Source organism: Scylla paramamosain, chromosome 13 (genome assembly GCF_035594125.1).
Source record: "Scylla paramamosain isolate STU-SP2022 chromosome 13, ASM3559412v1, whole genome shotgun sequence".
NCBI lineage: Eukaryota > Metazoa > Arthropoda > Malacostraca > Decapoda > Portunidae > Scylla > Scylla paramamosain.
In genome coordinates, this window is record NC_087163.1 from 222,688 (window position 1) to 242,127 (window position 19,440).

At 44.3% G+C, this 19,440-nt stretch overlaps 1 long non-coding RNA gene across 1 annotated transcript in view; it reads left to right on the forward strand.

The window, feature by feature from the left end:
• Positions 1–11,631: 11,631 nt before the first annotated feature.
• The window catches only part of LOC135106237 (uncharacterized), a 28,491-nt gene continuing 20,682 nt past the window's right edge, over positions 11,632–19,440 (forward strand). The window contains exon 1 of the long non-coding RNA XR_010271183.1: positions 11,632–11,791. This is a non-coding gene — a long non-coding RNA (uncharacterized LOC135106237). The remainder of the gene's footprint in view (positions 11,792–19,440) is intronic.

A 19,440-nucleotide genomic window follows, 5' to 3' on the forward strand; every position in this document is an offset into this window, starting at 1 on the left:
CTGAAGCTTCCCAGAGGAACAAATGGATGGCAAGAATGCTGCAAGTGAATCAATCAGAGGAGTGTTGTGGAGACGCAAGACGACCGCGGCGACGCAGCTCACCGCTTTTTTTTCTTGTTTTTCTTTTCTTATGTAAGAAGGTCACTGGCCAAGGACTAAAAAGCAGCAAAAAAAAAAAAAACTGTAATGCTAGTCCTTAACGAAAAGAGCCAAAAGAATTATCTAAAATTAGAGAAATGTGAATCCTGAAGTGATACGAGTACACAAGAACTGAGAGGGGGTGACAGATGACAAAGCGGGGATCTGACAGAGATCTTTCAGTGGTTCAGGGGACATAACGAAGGTGACATAACCAGATTCTTAGGATCAGTAATCAGGACAGGGCGAGAACTAATGGGTTCAAGCTTGGTAAAAATGTAAAAAGAGATGGTTCCAAAATGGTGTGAGAGTTGAATGAAATGGGCTCAGTAATCAAGTTGATAGTGGAGTTTTATGGACGGGGCTGACAGATGGAAATATGTAGGTGTGTTTTACAGATGAACTGCTACGTGTAAGACTGATGGCTACTTGCAGCTTCCCTTGTTTTCCTTTGTGCTTATGTTATGTAAAATAGCTATAATTATTCCATTGCTAGTAAGGAATGTTACTGTCTCTTCTTGCTCTGAGAGAGAGAGAGAGAGAGAGAGAGAGAGAGAGAGAGAGAGAGAGAGAGAGAGAGAGAGAGAGAGAGAGAGAGAGAGCATAAAGTGTGTCTTCAGGCTGGGTACGATTGGCTGTCTGTGTCCCCTGAGCAGTGTTACCACAGGTGGCCAGGGAGAGAACCTTGATCTGTATCTGTCCTGTTTTTCCACACGCTTTTGTCAGCCTTGTTATATCCATTATACCACTTAAACACCCTCATCAGGTCCCCTCTTTATCATCCTTGTTATGTCCCCTTTACCACTTAAAGACCTCCATCACATTCCCTCTTAATCACCTTGTTATGTCCCCTATGCCACTTCATGACCTCTATCAGATCCTCTCTCAGTCGTTGCCTGTGAGTCTGCACCGCCCCCACCGCTCTCTCCAAGACTCATTGGTAGTAAATCCTTCCTAATCTGCACAGATGAATAAATAAATAGATAAAACAAGTAAGTAAATGGATGAATAAGTAAAACTGGAAAAAAATATTATTTGGCCAGCAGCAATCAAGCGGACAGTTCTTTCAGTTTCTTTCTCTCTATGTTTTTCTTTTCCTTTTAGCAGAAGTCCGTCCGCCTCTTGTGCACGGAAACGAAATTAAATAAAATGTGAGAAAATGTTAGTGCAGTGGATTGTGGAAGACCACTTGACACTCTTCACCTGACTCGTTAGCAAGACCCGTGGATGTGTATCTTGTCACCGTGAGGAAAGGTTTTTGAGGCGAGAGAGAGAGAGAGAGAGAGAGAGAGAGAGAGAGAGAGAGAGAGAGAGAGAGAGAGAGAGAGAGAGAGAGAGAGAGAGAGAGAGAGAGAGAGAGAGAGAGAGAGCAGCCACGCACCAAGAACCGTGAGGATTTCAGCACTGGCAGGCAATCAAGTACGTGCTGGGAGGCGTGGTGAGGAGCGGTGTGCTGGAAGAAACTCATCAGCCTCGCCTCCCTCTCCACCTGCCGCGCGTCACGCAGAGTGCCAGCTTGACACGCCTAGCTGCTTGGATGCCTGAGTGCCCGAGTACTTCGGTGACTTGCTGGCTGGCTACCCAAGTGCCTGGCTGCCTGAGTGCCTGAGTGCCTGGGAGCGTGCCTCAAGCAGGTGGATCCGCTGCTCGCTGCACGCTTCCTTTTGCTAGGTGACTCCTCTGGGGCACGATCGGCCAGTTGGGCTAGCCAGAGAGCCGGCCACCAGGTTTGTTGTTTACAGCCCATTTCTCTTTCATGACTTGTTTTCTCCTATCAGAGTGGCAGTTCCAGCCAGACAGCAGAACACCTGGGAGGCTGGAGCTGCCACTAAGATGGGAGAGATTACATCCTCGGTTCTTTGCGGCTTAGAGACTGCATTGGCCCGTTAGGACTGGTCACGCGTCCAGCACATAGGTGCCTCGTGTGCCGGGAAGTGCAACCAGTCTGTGGTGACTGGTGCCTCTCACTGTGCCACACTTGCTGGTCGAGTGTGCCAGTCTGAGGGAACTGCGTGAGCGGCGCCTTTCTTGGTGTGGGGATAAGATGGGACTTGGCGTCTCTCACTGGTGCTGGGAGGAGTGTGACGCCCCGGGACACTAGGTGCTCCTTTTGTGGAGAGGCTGGTCTCCTCCTTGTCAATTTTGATAATTTTTGTTATTGTAATTACTATTGCTATTATTCAACTCCTACCTCTATTTTATTGCTGTTATTTTATTATTCCAGAATTTTAGTTGCTTTTAGCATTTTTTGTGGCGGCGTCATATGATCTCGATGTTGCAGCGCATTTTACTTTTAAATCACTCTCACCATCACTGCACGCGTCCTTTCCTCACCCTGTCACAAAGATGGACTTCCAGCTTCTCTTGAGGACTCAGGACATGATGACAGAAAATTCCAACAAATTAAGTCCGTGTTTCATAATGGCGTCGATTTTACGCTTTGAATTTATATAGTAAGACACGAGGCTGGAACATTTGGTTCGGCGCGCCCTCCTCACCACCCTTATCCGTCGCTAATGATCTCGTGGGGCTGATACTCTCTTTCCTGTTTTCCTCTTTTGCTCTCTCCACCACCACCACCACCAAGGTTGCCAACTGGTGTCCTCTTTCCATTCCTTGCTGGCAATTTCTTGGACAATTTCTCCTCACAGCTCCCTTATTTCCCTTCGCACCTTTTCTACTTCCGTATGGCTTCTTTTTTTCACTCTGGAGAGCTTGGGAAACATTTAATTCAAGTTGAGTGTATTTGCTGTTTGGGCCGTATTTTGAAGCGACTCGCCTTCTCACCACGACTATTTTCAAAAGCCAATTAGATGACTAACCGAGTTCCCAATAGTGTTTCTTCTAATAGTGTAGAGATCTTGTTAATCTATTACTGTAACTATAAAGAAAAAAGAAACATCCTTAGAAACCAGTGTAACTTCAATAAGAGCTTTTGGAACGTAGTGGAGATGTGGCGCAGAAGGTGTTTCACAATACGGTCCTTTACCCTAAGGCTCTGTGTCCCGGTACTCTCGGTCTGGTGTCTTGTCTCTCCCCCTCCTTCCCTCTGCCAGCTACTTACTACCCGCCACCATCGACCGCCCTTACGTAAGAGACAATTTCTGGGCAGAAATTTCTTTTTCTTTCCGGTGGAATTTGATGAGAGGTGAGGAAGGCGTCCCTGTGTGATGATATTACCGCCATAAACATTCCTCCTGATGCAAGTTAGCTCGTAAAAATCTGGGTGGTTCTGACACACACACACACACACACACACACACACACACACACACACACACACACACACACACACACACACACACACACACACACACACACACACACACACACACACACACTCTCTCTCTCTCTCTCTCTCTCTCTCTCTCTCTCTCTCTCTCTCTCTCTCTCTCTCTCTCTCTCTCTCTCTCTCTCTCTCTCTCTCTCTCTCTCTCTCTCTCTCTCTCTCTCTCTCTCTCTCTCTCTCTCTCTCTCTCATACCTCACCTAGATTTACGTAAATGTTTATAATGCATTGCTAGTGAAGAGATTCCGATGGGACGGGGAGAGAGAGAGAGAGAGAGAGAGAGAGAGAGAGAGAGAGAGAGAGAGAGAGAGAGACGAGAGAGAGAGAGAGAGAGAGAGAGAGAGAGAGAGAATATAATGATGTTCTGCACGGCCCTCCCTGCTGCTCGTTTCCCGTCTTTACCTTGACAACTCTCCTACAAAAGAAAGTTTGGTAATTTTGTTGCAATGTGTCATGAAAACTAATTTTTGGTATGATAATTAGACGTCCTAATAAATCACCCACGTCCTTTCCGTGCGTGTTGCGAAGGTGGCCAGGGTCGTGTGCAGCAGGATAGGTGGTCTTGAGTTTTGAAATTAAAAGTTCATTTGAAAGTTGCCGTTAAAAGATAGCAAGAGATGTAACATCGCGGCAAAGAGAGAGATGCTGAAGACAGTCAGATCAGAAGAGCGGTTATCGTGAAAGCAGCGACAGAAGATGGGAAGAGATGAATGATGGTTTCATAATTCTGCTGGTGTTTCCTTCCATCAACGTCTTGTGTTGTGCCTCACCTCCCACCAGTTTGCCTTGCCTTCTCAAGATCGATCCGCATCATAATGCCTGCAGCTTTCCTCACAAACTTCAACACAAGCTTTCCATGAATCCATTCACTCGTTTCCCTTGTGTTTTCTTGCCGCACATTTTCTGAATCAGCTGATGGTGAAGCCCACTAACTTTGTTTGCTCTAGATCAGACTGTGTTTGTTAAATATCTGCCCCAGTATCATAGCATGCGCCATATTTTCTTGATTCTCTGCCAGACTCACGCTCGTACGTGAACTTAGGGATTGCAAATGTTATTTTTTTCAGTAGTATTAGTAGTAGTAGTAGTAGTAGTAGTAGTAGTAATATCAATATCATTATTATTTTCATTATCATTAGTGTCAGTGTTGTGTTTATTGTTGTGAAAATTACAGCTTACAACATCAACTACTACTACTACTACTACTACTACTACTACTACTACTCCCAGATAATAATAATAATAATAATAATAATAATAATAATAATAATAATAATAATAATAATAATAATAATTGCAACAACAACAATAACGCTGAATATGAAATGTTTCCCCCTGCTGGCATATTTTTGTCACACACATGAAAGAGAAGACGCGTGTGGGAAGAAACCAAGACACACACACACACACACACACACACACACACACACACACACACACACACACACACACACACACACACACACACACACACACACACACACACACAGTCTTGCTCTCTCCATTCCAACCCTCCTCCTTTCAGCATCCTCAAAAAGCTGAAAAAACACAAATAAAAAAAGAAAACAACAAAGGAAAAAAGTGGAAACAAAAGAGCGAGGGAACGCGAGGCATCGATAAGGCTTCCTTCAGAAAATGTGGAATGCTCCGCCTGGAAGACACACATAACACCGTAATGTAACACCGCCGTGGAGCAAAACTACTATTGCTGGCGTGTTCTCTTGGTTACATAACGAAGCTGCGTAACATCCAAGTCATAACAATGTAGAAAAGAAAAGAAAAAAGCAGAGTATCAGAGAGTTTCAGCTGGATTGTATATTTATTTCTGCATGTGAGTAGTGTAGCTTTAGGAGACGTGGAAAAAAACTGTAGTGTCTGAGAAGGATGGTTCCCGGTACGCGTAGGAAAATGGCTCGCATTCTTAAACGCTTTGCTCTCTCAACACGACTATTTTCAAAGGCCACAGGGATGATTAGCCAGATTTTCAAGAATGTTTCCCCTGTTAATAATTTTACATTTTTCCATTCCAGTAGAGTCGCATGTCAAGGGGACGATTAAAAAAAAAAAACATAACACCAACTTGGCTTCTATTCCTTCTTATACATATATTCCTGTCCTTTTCTTTCGTGTCATGTACTCTACTTGTCTGAAGGGGAGGTGATGAGGCTGGAGGGATGAGGCCGTGGGGATAAGGGTGAGGATAGCTTGGATAAGGGATGGAGATGAATTAGTGGCCTAGGAAAGGGGTGAGGAATGAAGATAGCTTGGGTGAGGGTAAGGGAGGGCTGGAGGACTGGAAGTTGAAGGTGAAAGCGAAGATGGCTTGAATGTGGGATGAGAATGAGGCTGGAGGGATGAGGGATGGGTAAGGGATGGGTAAGGATTGTATAGGTGAGAGTGCGAGTCATGGCTGGAGGGATGGAGACTGGAGAGGTGAGTGGTGAGGGGAGAAGGTTTGGGTGAGAGCTGAAAGAGTGGAGGCTACACGAACGGAGGGATCGGTTGAGGAGAGCTTGTGTTTTTGTTCTCGCTCGTATGGGAATGACTGGCTGGCGGGTGAGGGGGCAGGGTGACGGAACGGGTGGCAGATAAGGGGACGGGTGAGGGTGTGGGGGGTAGCGGGACGGCGGGTGAGGGGCAGGGTGGCGGTGTGCAGAAGACAAGGTCGTGTTACTTCTGCTCCGTCTGTCCCGCGTCCACAGGCTAGCTGGTTTCCGGAGCGCCCCTGTCTGGAGGCTGGCAGGCCATTCCTTACCGCCTCTCTCTCTCTCTCTCTCTCTCTCTCTCTCTCTCTCTCTCTCTCTCTCTCTCTCTCTCTCTCTCTCTCTCTCTCTCTCTCTCTCTCTCTCTCTCTCTCTCTCTCCAGTGTCATATTGTCTCCTTATTAAATCTAACTTCAAGCCTGAACGCGTTACATATTGGCACGTACTCTATGAAATGAAACTTTTACAAGAACAAATGTCTTTTTAAAATGTCTCTTCCCTGTATTATGTGTTTCATTTGTTTTAATCTGAGCAAAAATATTAGTTTTGTTTTCTAAATAGTACTGATATATAAATTGTAAAAGTATGTAATCAGTAATTGGGTTTTTAGTGCCGAGTCATTACGGAGTTTTAAAAGAAGATTAGGTAAATTCATGGATGAACAAGATTGGAGGAAATACGATGATATGTTTCACACGGGGTCTACCACGTGTAGGCCTGATGGCTCGAGTCTACTTATGATTCTATAATTATATATACGCAATGAAGTAGGGAGGTGTGTGCGAGTGTGTTGGAAGCAAAAAGGGCACGTCGTATAAAATAGTTTTAATAACCACTGCTCTAGTATATGTAGATAATGGTTTCATTCTGAACCTCTATAATCATGCTTCGTTCTGTCAACTTTGTCTCACATAATATCACAAAGTTTCGTAATGTGTGTGTGTGTGTGTGTGTGTGTGTGTGTGTGTGTGTGTGTGTGACTGTCGGACTGTTGGGCGGAAACCTGTTGCAGTGACGCACTCAACCACCTGTTGGCTCCTTCACCAGCGCAGCACACCCTTCTCTGTCTCCCTCTCTCTCCATTCCCCGTCCTCTCGTCCTCCCGCCCCTCCTGCCTGCTACCTCCACCGCCGCGCCGCCCACCAGTTGCTTCTCCCCTCGCTTCCCTTGCTGCCAGTCTGTCTCGCGCCTCAATAATTCTCCCGCTCGCTCACCTCACCGACTCCACGCAGGCTCCACTTTTTTTCTCTTCATTCCTCTATTGGTCTACGTCGCTAGTTTTTATTTTTTTTTATTTTACTATTATTATTTTGTAAGTTAGCTATTTAACTTGATTTTTTTTAATTCCTTTTGGCATTCTGTTTAGAGATTGGCACTTCACTTAGCTTTTTTTTCTTAATATTTGTTGCCCATGGCCAGTGTCCCTCTTACATAGAGAGAGAGAGAGAGAGAGAGAGAGAGAGAGAGAGAGAGAGAGAGAGAAACCGCGTCACGTAAGTCATCGGTCGCTGCAACTTCTTCCTAAAACTTGACATGGGTGGGAGTTTGTCAGGCAGAGCTCCACACTTAAGAGGGTCGCCTGCGCCACCAAGTCCACGGGGCTTTATAAACTTCACTCTGAAAGTTTTTTTTTTTTTTTTATTCATATTTTTCATTTCTTTCATTTCCTCGACTTTTTTCCTCCTTATGTCTGCTCTCCTGCATCTGTTGTTTTGTTGTTCTTTTTTTCTCTTCTTTTCTTTCACCTCCTATTTCTGCTTCTGATTCTACAAGTGTTTCTTCTTCTCTTCTGCTGCTTCTTGTTCTTCTCTTGTTATTGCTATCGGTCTTCTTCTCCTTCTTCTTCTCCTTCTTCTTCTTCTTCTCCTCCTCCTCCTCCTCCTCCTCCTCCTCCTCCTCCTCCTCCTCCTCCTCCTCCTCCTCCTCCTCCTCCTCCTCCTCCTCCTCCTCCTCCTCTCACAGCCGCCCACCACCAGCTGTTGGGGACCCAAACAAACACACGCCACGTCATCGACCCACCAGCTTACCCCATCACCCAAATCGCATTGTTTTCCCCCTAAAGGTTTCCGCCCGAGGCTTCCCCCCGAGGCTTCCTCACCGGGGCTTCCCCGCTCACTAATCCAGGCATTACGAGACTAGCACGGCGGAAAAGAAAGAATATTTGTGAAGAAAATTTCTGTTCCATCCCTTCGCCTTGCTTGGCCGAGCGTGAAGCTGACACGTAGGTCGTGGAGGCCTCCCGGTGTGCCCTTCCCGCCCTTCCTGCTCACCCTGTCTCCGTTTCTGCCTCCCTGCCTCCCTCCCTGCCTTTGTGCAGGCCTCATCTGTGGGAGAGTCACCCCTGCCAGGTATACAGCAAGGTGCCACACACTGAGAGTGGTGTTCATTTCACACAGGTGGGCGAGGCACGGAAAGGTCTGCACTCAGTGGTCGACACAGCAAACATTACAGCTTAGTCAGGAATTTCACCGCTTGTCAGCTTCAGTACTACACGACTACACTTGGGAGGAAATTATTGTTTGTACTAAATACATAACTTTGAGAACGAACCTAACTAAAGGTGAAAAAAACTAAATAATCGCTTGTATCAAACTGCTAACTTTCGAGAGGGAACTGAACCAGAGATACAGAGTTAATAAAGATTCCTTTTATTCAACAAACATCGAGAGCGAACTGAACCAAAGACGCAGAGTTAATAATGATTACTTTTATTAAACAAACTTTGAGAGCGAGCTGAACACATGCCACAAAATAACCCCTCGTAGTAAAATGATAACTTTGAGAGTGAACTGAACTAACGACGCAGAAATAAAATGATTGCTAGTAATAAACTAATGACTTTGAAAGCTAACTGAACCAAAGGAGCAGAAACAAAAATGATCACATGATTTATTACTGTGGCGGGAGTTTGCTCTTTCCAGCCCTGGGAGGATCAGTGAGTGCATGTGTGAGTGGGTGTCAGTGTGGGTGACTTAGCGGGTGGGCGGTGTAAGTTTCTGTATGGGTGCGTTAGTGCATGTATGATCACGTGTAGGTGTGGATGCTTGAATGACAAAATGAAACGAAGGACATCTGAAAACCCCAAGTTTCCATCAAAGCCTCTGAAAACCCCAAGCTTCCACCAAAGCCTCTGAAAACCCCCAAGCTTCCATCAAAGCCCCTGAAAACCCCAAACTTCCACCAAAGCCTCTGAAAACCCCAAGCTTCCACCAATGCCTCTGAAAACCCCCAAGCTTCCATCAAAGCCCCTGAAAACCCCAAACTTCCACCAAAGCCTCTGAAAACCCCAAGCTTCCACCAAAGCCTCTGAAAACCCCCAAGCTTCCATCAAAGCCCCTGAAAACCCCAAACTTCCACCAAAGCCTCTGAAAACCCCCAAGCTTCCACCAAAGCTTCTGAAAACCCCAAGCTTCCACCAAAGCCTCTGAAAACCCCAAGCTTCCACCAAAGCCTCTCCACCCGGGACGAGATTACGGTTTTCTTGTTACACACACTTCCTCTCCTCACGAATGAGTTATTTCCGACGCATCAGTGACCAGCCCATGTGAGCCTTCCAGTGTGTGTGTTTCACTGTACAACTTTCCGGGAATTCCGTGATGGTGTAGACGGCTGTGATGGAGCGGCGTGACCTGCTTCTGTCTGGCTGAATCAAGGCAACTGATTGTACAGATAAAGGGATAGATAGTTGAGGGCCATAAGTGCTGTAAATAAAAACAAATACTACTCTTAAAAAAAAGATTTTATAATGCAGCTAATCACGTGTAACCCTCTTATGATCATACAAAATTATTTCACGATTTAAAAAAAAAAAAATTACACCATGATAAAAAAAAAAAGGAAAATCGAAATTACCAAAACCCACATTAAAATAACAATAAAAAACTGAGACATAATATTTATAATCATTTGAGAAGCATACAGTAAAAAGGGCAACAAATGTCAACTGAAAACGAATAACTGAGATATTGGGAATGTTAAAGCACCGAAACGAATATAAGACAAAATAAAAAGAAAAAAAAAATTACACAAGAACTGCAACGGCAAAATAAATAAATAAATAAATAAAAATTAAACGGGAATACGATGAGACGATAATATAGCACACCATAGGAAGTACAAGTATAAAACCAATTAACAAAAGAATCCTACAGGTATTCACGAATCTAAAAGGGAACAAAAAAGAGAAACACACACATCGATAATTTTATCACTACCTGCCGTCAGCAAGCCAAAGGGAGGAAGGGAGGTGAAAGTCTGAAAAGTAAAAAAAAAAAAAAAAAAAAAGAAAAAAAGTAGTAATAAATGAAATAAATAAATAAATAAATAAATAAAAATCGTATAAAATAATAAAAATTGCTAACGACGCAGGAGAGAAAGGATGGGGGAATGTGGGAGGCTTTCAGAGCAAATCCGTGAACTATGAAGAGAGTGAAGAGTTCCTTGGGCATTACCGGGAAAGACGAGGGCAGTTAGTGAAGCTTCGGGATGGAGTATGTTGAAGGAAAGTTGGGTGAGTGTTGTTGGCAGCTAAGAAACTCCGAGTGCTTGAGTGCGTGGGAAGAAAGGTTTGGTTAAGGAGAGAGTGAATGTAGGCAGGTATGTGTGTGTGTGTGTGTGTGTGTGTGTGTGTGTGTGTGTAGTTATAGCTATTCTAAGGAGAACTGAAGATAAAAGTTAATTTGAACATTCAGTAAACTTGGCAAGTGATTAAACCTTGGAGCATTGGAATCGTGGAGCATTGTACCCTTGGAATCTTAAACCACTGGAACATTGAAACCTTGGAGCATTGCAGCCAAGTATTGGAACACTGGAGCCTTGGAGCCTTACAGCCTTGGATAACCTTGAAACTTTGTAATCTAGGAATCTTAGATCCTTAGAGCTATGGAGTCTTGGAACATTGGAGACTAAGTATTGGAGCCTTGGCGGGGATGAATGGCGAGGCTGAGTCCGTATAAAACGAGACAGGTAATTGACGGCGACAGACGGCGGCGATAAGGACAGGGAGCTTGGAGTGGGGAGAAGGGAACGGGGAGTGGGGCGAGACAAACATGGCACCAGTGAGTTAATTCCCCGGAAAGAGACAAGCTGACGACCCTATTGAGGCCAGACAAGAGGCGCTGATGGGAGTCATCGCCGCGCGTTCCCAGCAAAATGTTTTCCTCTTTCCTGAGAGAAGCGATCATAGTATTTGATGGATTAGGGACGCGTGGCGTGACGCCACTCGCTGCCCTGTTATCCCACACTGCTACGCCGCGGGGACGAGCCGGCTTCGCGGTCTTGCCTTTCAACCAACGCGGCACACTGGCTTTTTATTCATGTGGTTATTTGTGGCACGGAAAGCGAAAAATAATGGTTTGCTTCAATATCCAGTGAATGTAGCAACACCACAACAAATAAGAAAGCAAGGGAAGCTACAAGAAGTCATCAGGCCCACTCTAGGCAGTACCTGTTGAGCCTTCCACTGTGTTATCCCATCTCCTTCTCTTGTAGCTATGGTGAAGAAGTGCAAGTTTGTTAGCCTTATTTCCCTTTCAGTCATCAACTCTTTGGTAAAGACAGTTTTTCTTCATGCGACAGTTTACAGAACCAAAATAAAGCGCGAAGCACCGGAAGACTTGAAATGACCCATTACTCCCTTCCTTTTCTGTCAGTTATGTCTTCTGAAGTTATTCTCTAAACCTGAGCACATCTTCTTTCTTTCGCAGCACTCACAGGGTTAACGGCTGTCTTGTGTCTCCCTCAGGTGGGTCTAGACGAGGAAGTGCGGCAGCTGCTGGATCTGAAGGGTCAGGTAGCTCAGCGTGACCTGCGCCAGCTCAAGACCCACGCCACGCAAGACAACCAGACGCACGCCTCCGCCTCCTCAGGGAATGATCACTCGGGTAAGTGACAGGACAACAGCGCGTCTGCCTCACTTAAGCTGTAGGGATGAAAGGCGAGGTGGATGTCCCTGCTTGGGGAACATTCACGATTTGAGTTCCCAGCAATGCATGGCGCCGGGGAGTTTCCCTGTGATTTGTTTTGTGTTTGGCTGCCGGTGACTATGCTTCCTGTCCTGTCCTGTCCTCTCCACTCCTCTTTTCTTTGTTTTCTTTTTTTTTTTTTCTCATTGTTTATTACAGGGACAGCCAAGTGTAGGCCTGACAGCTTCTTGCAGCTTCCCTTATTTTCGTATGATTTTATGTTCTAGACGAAGAATAACTTTTTTTTTATCATGTAAAAATACCAAAGATGAGATTACCAAGGTATGTATATCATTGATCGAGGAAAGTAGAGCTCTGCATCACGCTGTCTGACTCTATGAGGAACACGGCAAGAAATTTTCATCTGCCATATAAGTTAACGTGGCAGGTTATGAGTCACATAATTTTAGGTTAGGGCAATCAGGCTGGTCAGGTGTCGCCTCAGGTCTATTCTCTCACTGGTTTAAATCTGTGTTTTATGCAAACAAGGTCTTCTTAACATTGAAAGTATAATATTACAAATTTCAAGGTAAACTCTTAACTCAGTTGATATTCTACATATAAGAAGAATATGAAATAGTAATGTGTATGTTACGTCTATCATAATATTACATCTTCAGGTGCTTTGGGAAGGAAATCATATTTACTGGGCCATGATGTTGCAACAGTAACGCCACGCGACGCTGCCTACAATAGGGTTCCGAAACTTATCTTTGCTATGGGTTTAGGGGAGACAAGCGATGGGTGAGTGTTAGAAGGGGAGAGACAGAGAGGGAGGGGAGAGATGAGAGGGGAGACCAGCTTTTTCATGTGTCTAGGGGAGGCAAAAATAGATGTTAGGAGGGGAAAGAGAGACAGAAACGAGAGGAGGGAGGCCAGAGAGAATGTGAGTCACTCTTTCCACCCCACTCTCCCCTCCACAACTCTTCCATCCACTGTCTCCATCTCTAACCCTTCCATGAGCTTAGGGGAGGCAAGAGTAGATGTTAGGAAAGGAAAGGGAGGGAGGGAAGATGGGAGGGAAGACTAGAGAGAAAGTCACTCTTTTCCACTTACTCTTTCCTTCCTCAACTCTTCCAGCATCTTCCTTCCCTCCTCTTCTCTTCCTTCCTTCCTTGTGTCATAATACGGAGTTACTTCTCCCACCGAGAAACTGAGTCAAGACTGAACTGGCAAGCTGTAAGGTGCGAGGCGAGCAGTTTACTGCCCCAATCTGGCGAGGAAAGGGAAGGAAAGGAAGAGGAGGGAAGGTGACACCCGAGTCTGATGGTGAATCTGAAGCTCGTCAACTGAGATAACCTTCAAAGGACAGCGGATCAAGGCTTGCTCGTCTGGCGAAGGTGGAGTGTGTGAGGCGGCAGCTTGATCGAAGAGGCTGAGAAGACGAGGCAGTGGGAAGGATTATTAAGACAGAAAGAAACAGCATAAGACCAAAGCAAGGGACATCATTAAGACTGAAGAATGTGAAGCTTGATTGACAGTCTGAGGAGACGAGGCAGCGGGAAGCTCGATCCCATTATTTTTTGTCCTATCCAGATTACTGACCCGGAGGATTTTGGTTATAATATCACCTATAGCACTTGAAGATCCCCTCTTAATTTATGTCTTCTTCGCTGTCTGGCTAAGGTCATATTCCTCAGCGCTTTGTTCTCTCATCATGATTTTTCAAAGGCCACAGAGATGAGTCGCTGAGTTCTCAAGTGTTTCTCTTGTTAATAATGTAGAAATTGTTACTCTTTTATTAGAAATGTAAAAACACACTTAAAAATCCCTGTAACTTCAACTAGAGTCTTTTGAAAGTAATGAAGTTGCGACGCAGAACTGTTTCAGAGTATGGATTTAAGGCTCGCCTTCATAAACGCTTTGTTCTCTCATCACGACTGTTTTCAAAGGCCACGGAGATAAGCAGCCGGGTTCTCATGGGTGTTTTCCCTGTCGATAATGTGGAATCCTTACAAATCTATCCCAGGAATCACGGAAATACCATTAAAATTCCCTGTGACCTCCTTAAGAGCTTGATGATAGTGGAGGTAAGACACCAGTGTTTTAGAATACTTTCCTAAGTAACACGTGGCTGTCATATTCCAGCGCTTCTTAATTCGTGTTGTTATTACATATCTTCTTTAGTTGTGAAGCAGAAAAATGCTCCTCTGCTGTTAATTTCATTTGCTTCCTCGTTGCCTGTCGTGGCTATCATATTTCAACCTATCCTATTACATTTTGCTGTTATTATTTTTTTTTTTTTGCGTCGTAGGAACAGAAAAGTAATTTATCTTCCTTTTTACTCTAACATGTGGCTGTGATATTCCTTCCCGCCTTATTACATTTTATTGCTCTTTTTTTTTTTTTGTTGTAAAACAGAGGCACATTTGTCTGTTATTTGCCTCACTTCCTCTGTTTAATAATCCTCATTTTTTTTTTTTTTTTATTGACAAGTGGCTATCATATTCCAGCCGTTCATATTACTTTTCGTTGTTATTACGTATTTTTTTTTGAAGTTGTAAGGGAAAAAAAGCACCTGCCTGTTTTATTTGTTCTTTCTTGTAATCTTCATCAGTCATCTTCACGTTTTTTTTTTTATTGGAACGCGTCGCTGTTATATCACAACTTTTCCTTTTACATTTTGTTCTTATTGCATCTTTCTTTCTTTCTTTTTTTTCTTTTTTTTTTTTTTTTTGAGTCGCGAAGAAATCACATCCCTGTTCTCAGCCTTACTTGCTCTCTCTTATAATAATCATGAAGTATCTTCTTCACTGCTTATTTAGATTCTGAATTGTGCGGCTATGATATTCAAAGTCTTCCTATTACGTCTGTCTTTATTATGCATTTTTACAATTTGCACAGCAGAAAAAACTTCTTTACCTTATTTACACGGTCTTCCAATCTTTATAAGGCACTTTTTTTTTCCTTCTTATGCGTGGCTGTGATATTCCAAGCCTTCCTATCACATTTTGTCCTTACTGCATATTTCTAACACGAGAATTATGTCCACCTACATATATCTTTCCCTAAAACAGGTAAAACAGCGTTCCAGTAATCCCCGATATTGGCAGAGTGCAAGATACATTGAGTAGTAAAGTAACGAAATTATGTATTGGAATATTGATCACTACACAGAACTTCATTTCTTCTTCCCCCTTCCCCTCCTCAACCCATGGTACACGACCACCGCCTCTCCTTCCCTTCCCTTTCCTTCCCCACCTCAGCACAGTGCCGTAGACATTCCAGTTCCTCGCCTCCCCCTACACGGGCACTAGATACTTCTTATGTTGTAACTCCCAAAACCAGCCTTTATTTTTTATGTAAGAGTGGTTCTGGACAAGGGCAACAAAAAAGGCGGCAGAAGATAGCAAGAGGTGCAATATTGTGGTGAAGAGATAAAAGACAAAGACAATCAGTTAGAGGAGAAGAACTGATGAGATGAGATGCATTTGTTAGTCAGCCAGTCAATCAGTATCACACAGTAAGTCACCGTCCTCGAGTGTGAATACCAGCAGGGTCTCGCGCCACCAAAGCCACATGGAGGCAGCTAAGGGCAGTGTTTCTTTAGTTAGTTTGAAGTGTTTGAAGGCCGAGAAGTGCACGGGTGGCTCGCCGCAGACTTGTACCCTTGTTTTGATCAGAGACTTAAAGAGGATGCCGCCGCAACGCCCCCACGCCACCCCGCCCACCACTGCCAGTCCAGTGCCAACTCATGCGTGTCACGGGTTTTTATTTATTATTTTTTCGTTTTTGTGCAACGTACGTAGATTGAAATTAAGGAAGAAATGGTGACTGCATTCAGAGAGAGAGAGAGAGAGAGAGAGAGAGAGAGAGAGAGAGAGAGAGAGAGAGAGAGAGAGAGAGAGCGTGTGTGTGTGTGTATGTGTGTGTGTGTGTGTGTGTGTGTGTGTGTCCAGATATTTAAAAATACACACACACACACACACACACACACACACACACACACACACACACACACACACACACACACACGGGGCTTGGTGGCGCTGGTCTGAGAAAATTACTTGAAATATTGAATTCCTTCCTCAGGGTCACCGAGACGCCGAGAAATTTCATCTTGGGCATAACATTACACCCGACATTGCCTCGCCTCCTCCTCCTCCTCCTCCTCGTCCTCCTCCCTTCTCGCACTCATTCACTCGCTTGTTTTTTTTTCCTTTTTCTCTTTTCATCTTTTCTTTCTTTTTGTTGATTTGTTCATTGCCTCCTTCCTTCCCTCCCTCCCTCCCTCCCTCCCTCCCTCCCTCCCTCCCTCCCTCCCTCCCTCACTCACGTTTTTCCTATTTTTCTGTCTATTCTTTTCCTTTTTACGTTTTTTTTTCCTTGCTACGTAACTTACACTTTCCTTGTGTGTGTGGGGGGGGGGTTGTGCGTTCCTCTCTCTCTCTCTCTCTCTCTCTCTCTCTCTCTCTCTCTCTCTCTCTCTCTCTCTCTCTCTCTCTCTCTCTCTCTCTCTCTCTCTCTCTCTCTCTCTCTCTCTCTCTCTCTCTCTCTCTCTCTCTCTCTCCGCAGCCACCCCGCCTCCAGCTTCTCTCTTTTCTGTCTATCAAGCCAACTTTTCTGATAATCTCTTTCTCTGCCAAGCTTTCCTCCGTAATAGTTTGGGTCTATATTCCCTACCACGTTATTGCATCTTTTTTGCCGTTCCTTAGTGGAGAGAGAGAGAGAGAGAGAGAGAGAGAGAGAGAGAGAGAGAGAGAGAGAGAGAGAGAGAGAGAGAGAGAGAGAGAGAGAGAGAGAGATTATATGGAATTATATGGAATTTTGTATTTTTCCTCTTCTCCTCCTCTTCTTTTCTTCTTCTTCTTCTTCTTCTTCTTCTTCTTGCTTCTTCTCCTCCTCTTTCTCTTTTTGTTATTGTTATTATTATTGTTGTTGTTGTTGTTGTTGTTGTTGTTGGAGTTGTTCCTCCTCCTCCTCCTCTTCAGTGTGAAAAGGCGGCAGGTCATGTGCTACAGAAACTAAAAAAAAAGATAAAAATAAAAATAAAATCCCCTCTTAACTGGCTTTCTCCCCTCTTTTCCACACCCCCGAAAAAAAAGAAAAACAAAAATAGTTCCAATCTGGTCGGCCAATTTAGTTCTGAAGATGTTTTGACTGGCCTCTTAAAATCTCTCTCTCTCTCTCTCTCTCTCTCTCTCTCTCTCTCTCTCTCTCTCTCTCTCTCTCTCTCTCTCTCTCTCTGCCGGGTCATTTAAAAGGTTATATTTTTCTTTAAGTGAAGTGCTTCTCGTCAATTTCCTATTTTGTTTCGTGCTCCATGTTGTTCCTTGACTGTTTCCATATTAATCAATTATTTATGTCCTATTTTTAGAGAATTTCTTTCCTGTTCTCCCACATGTGCGTAGTTTACTGGTAACAATCAATAGATGAACAGGTATCATCGTTATATACCAACAAGTCTCTTTTTTTCATTCTGTTCCTTAAGGTCACCAGTTTTCATATTTCCCTACCACTGCGGACTGGTTTTCTCTTGCAGTCAAGGGCGCGTCAGGTGTTCACGCTGGAGAGCTTTGTAGTAGTGGACAGCAACATTAACATTCCTTTCATCCTTATGTGGTGCGTTAACGTTCCTTCCATCCTTTTAATACTCTGTCCATCCTTCTAATATTCTTCCTTCTAACATTCTTCTATTTTTCTAACATTCCTTCCACCCCTTTAATACTCTGTCCATCCTAACTTTCCTCCTTCTAGCATTCTTCCATCTTTCTAACATTCCTTCCATCCCTTTAATACTCCATCCATCCTTCTAATATTCTTCCTTCTAACATTCTTCCATTTTTCTAACATTCCTTCCACCCCTTTAATGCTCCATCCATCCTTCTAACATTCCTCCTTCTAGCATTCTTCCATCTTTCTAACATTCCTTCCATCCCTTTAATACTCCATCCATCCTTCTAATATTCTTCCTTCTAACATTCTTCCATTTTTCTAACATTCCTTCCATCCCTTTAATACTCCGTCCATCTTTCTAATATTTTTCCTTCTAACCTCCCTTCCATCCAACATTGTTCCATCCTTCTAGCATTCCTTCCATCTCGTGCACTAGCATTCCTTCCATCCTTCCTTCGTGGCCGTGACGCCTCGACGCCTTCACTGCAAGAAGGGTCATGTTTCTCACTCACTTTCCTCGCACATTTTCGTTACTTCTACGTGTCACAGTAAGACTTAAGCTTTTCACGGCTGTGGTTATCCTTTGGTGGCATTCAGAGATGTTTAAAAATTGTTCACGTGGATACAGAAAAGAGAGAACAAAACATTAATTTTGTCTCTCCTTGCCTACATAACTACGAGTATTTAAGAGTCTAGTACAAAAATAAGTACCTAAGAAAATTATTGGTGACTTAAAAAATTGTCCAGCGGTGAAAGGATTAGATAATCGTTAATTAGCTGGCTTCCTTTGATGCTGCAGTGTGTGATGATGGGAGTGGTGGTGGTGGGGAAATTTGTGGTAGCGGTGATGACATGTGATGCTGCAGGCGAGATGGTGTTGATGATGATGGTAGTGGTGGTGATGATGATGATAGTCGTCATGGTGATGATAATGATAAGTAGCAACTCCTCACACAAGTCTACGTGTAATAGATGTGTGTTGAGCGAGAATAGCAGCGGTGGCGGCACAGAGCAAGGAAGGAGAGATGGGGAGCCGTGTGTTTGTCGCCTCACACAGGACCACACTCTGAATCTCTTCTGCCCGCAGTTCCACTACTTTGAAAAGACTCTAGTTGAAGTTACAAGGGTTTTTAAGGATGTTTTTTTTTACTGTTCTAGTGACAGATTAACGAGATCTCTACGTTATTAACAGAAAGAAAACACTCTTTAGAACCCAAGTAATCATCTCTGTGGCCTTGGAAAACAGTCGTGGTGAGAAAGCGAAGCTTTTCAGAATACTGCTCTACAAAACAAGAGCAGAGTGGTGCCGGCAGTGCAGGGCTGGGGGGATGAGGCGCTGTGTGTTGGGTGCTTCACACAAAACAAGAGCCAAGGACATTATTACCGATGCAGAGAGAGAGAGAGAGAGAGAGAGAGAGAGAGAGAGAGAGAGAGAGAGAGAGAGAGAGAGCATCACCACACATAAATCCCACGGGAGGAGGAGGAGGAGGAGGAGGAGGAGGAGGAGGAGGAGGAGGAGGAGGAGGAGGAGGAGGAGGAGGAGGAGGAGGAGGAGGAGGAGGAGGAGGAGGAGCAGCAAGGACATGTGTCATAACAGGATCACGCAGCTGATGAAAAACAGTCATTCAGTCACACACACACACACACACACACACACACACACACACACACACACACACACACACACACACAATTATTGATGATATTTCGTAATTCATTGTGTGGGAAATGCATGTAAAGACGGAATTCATCGGTCTATATTCATCTCTCTCTCTCTCTCTCTCTCTCTCTCTCTCTCTCTCTCTCTCTCTCTCTCTCTCTCTCTCTCTCTCTCTCTCTCTCTCTCTCTCTCTCTCTCTCTCTCTCTCTCTCTCTCTCTCTCTCTCTCTCTCTCTCTCCCCGTGCATCAGAAATAATATCGTTGGCTCATGTTTTGCACGAGGCGAGCAACA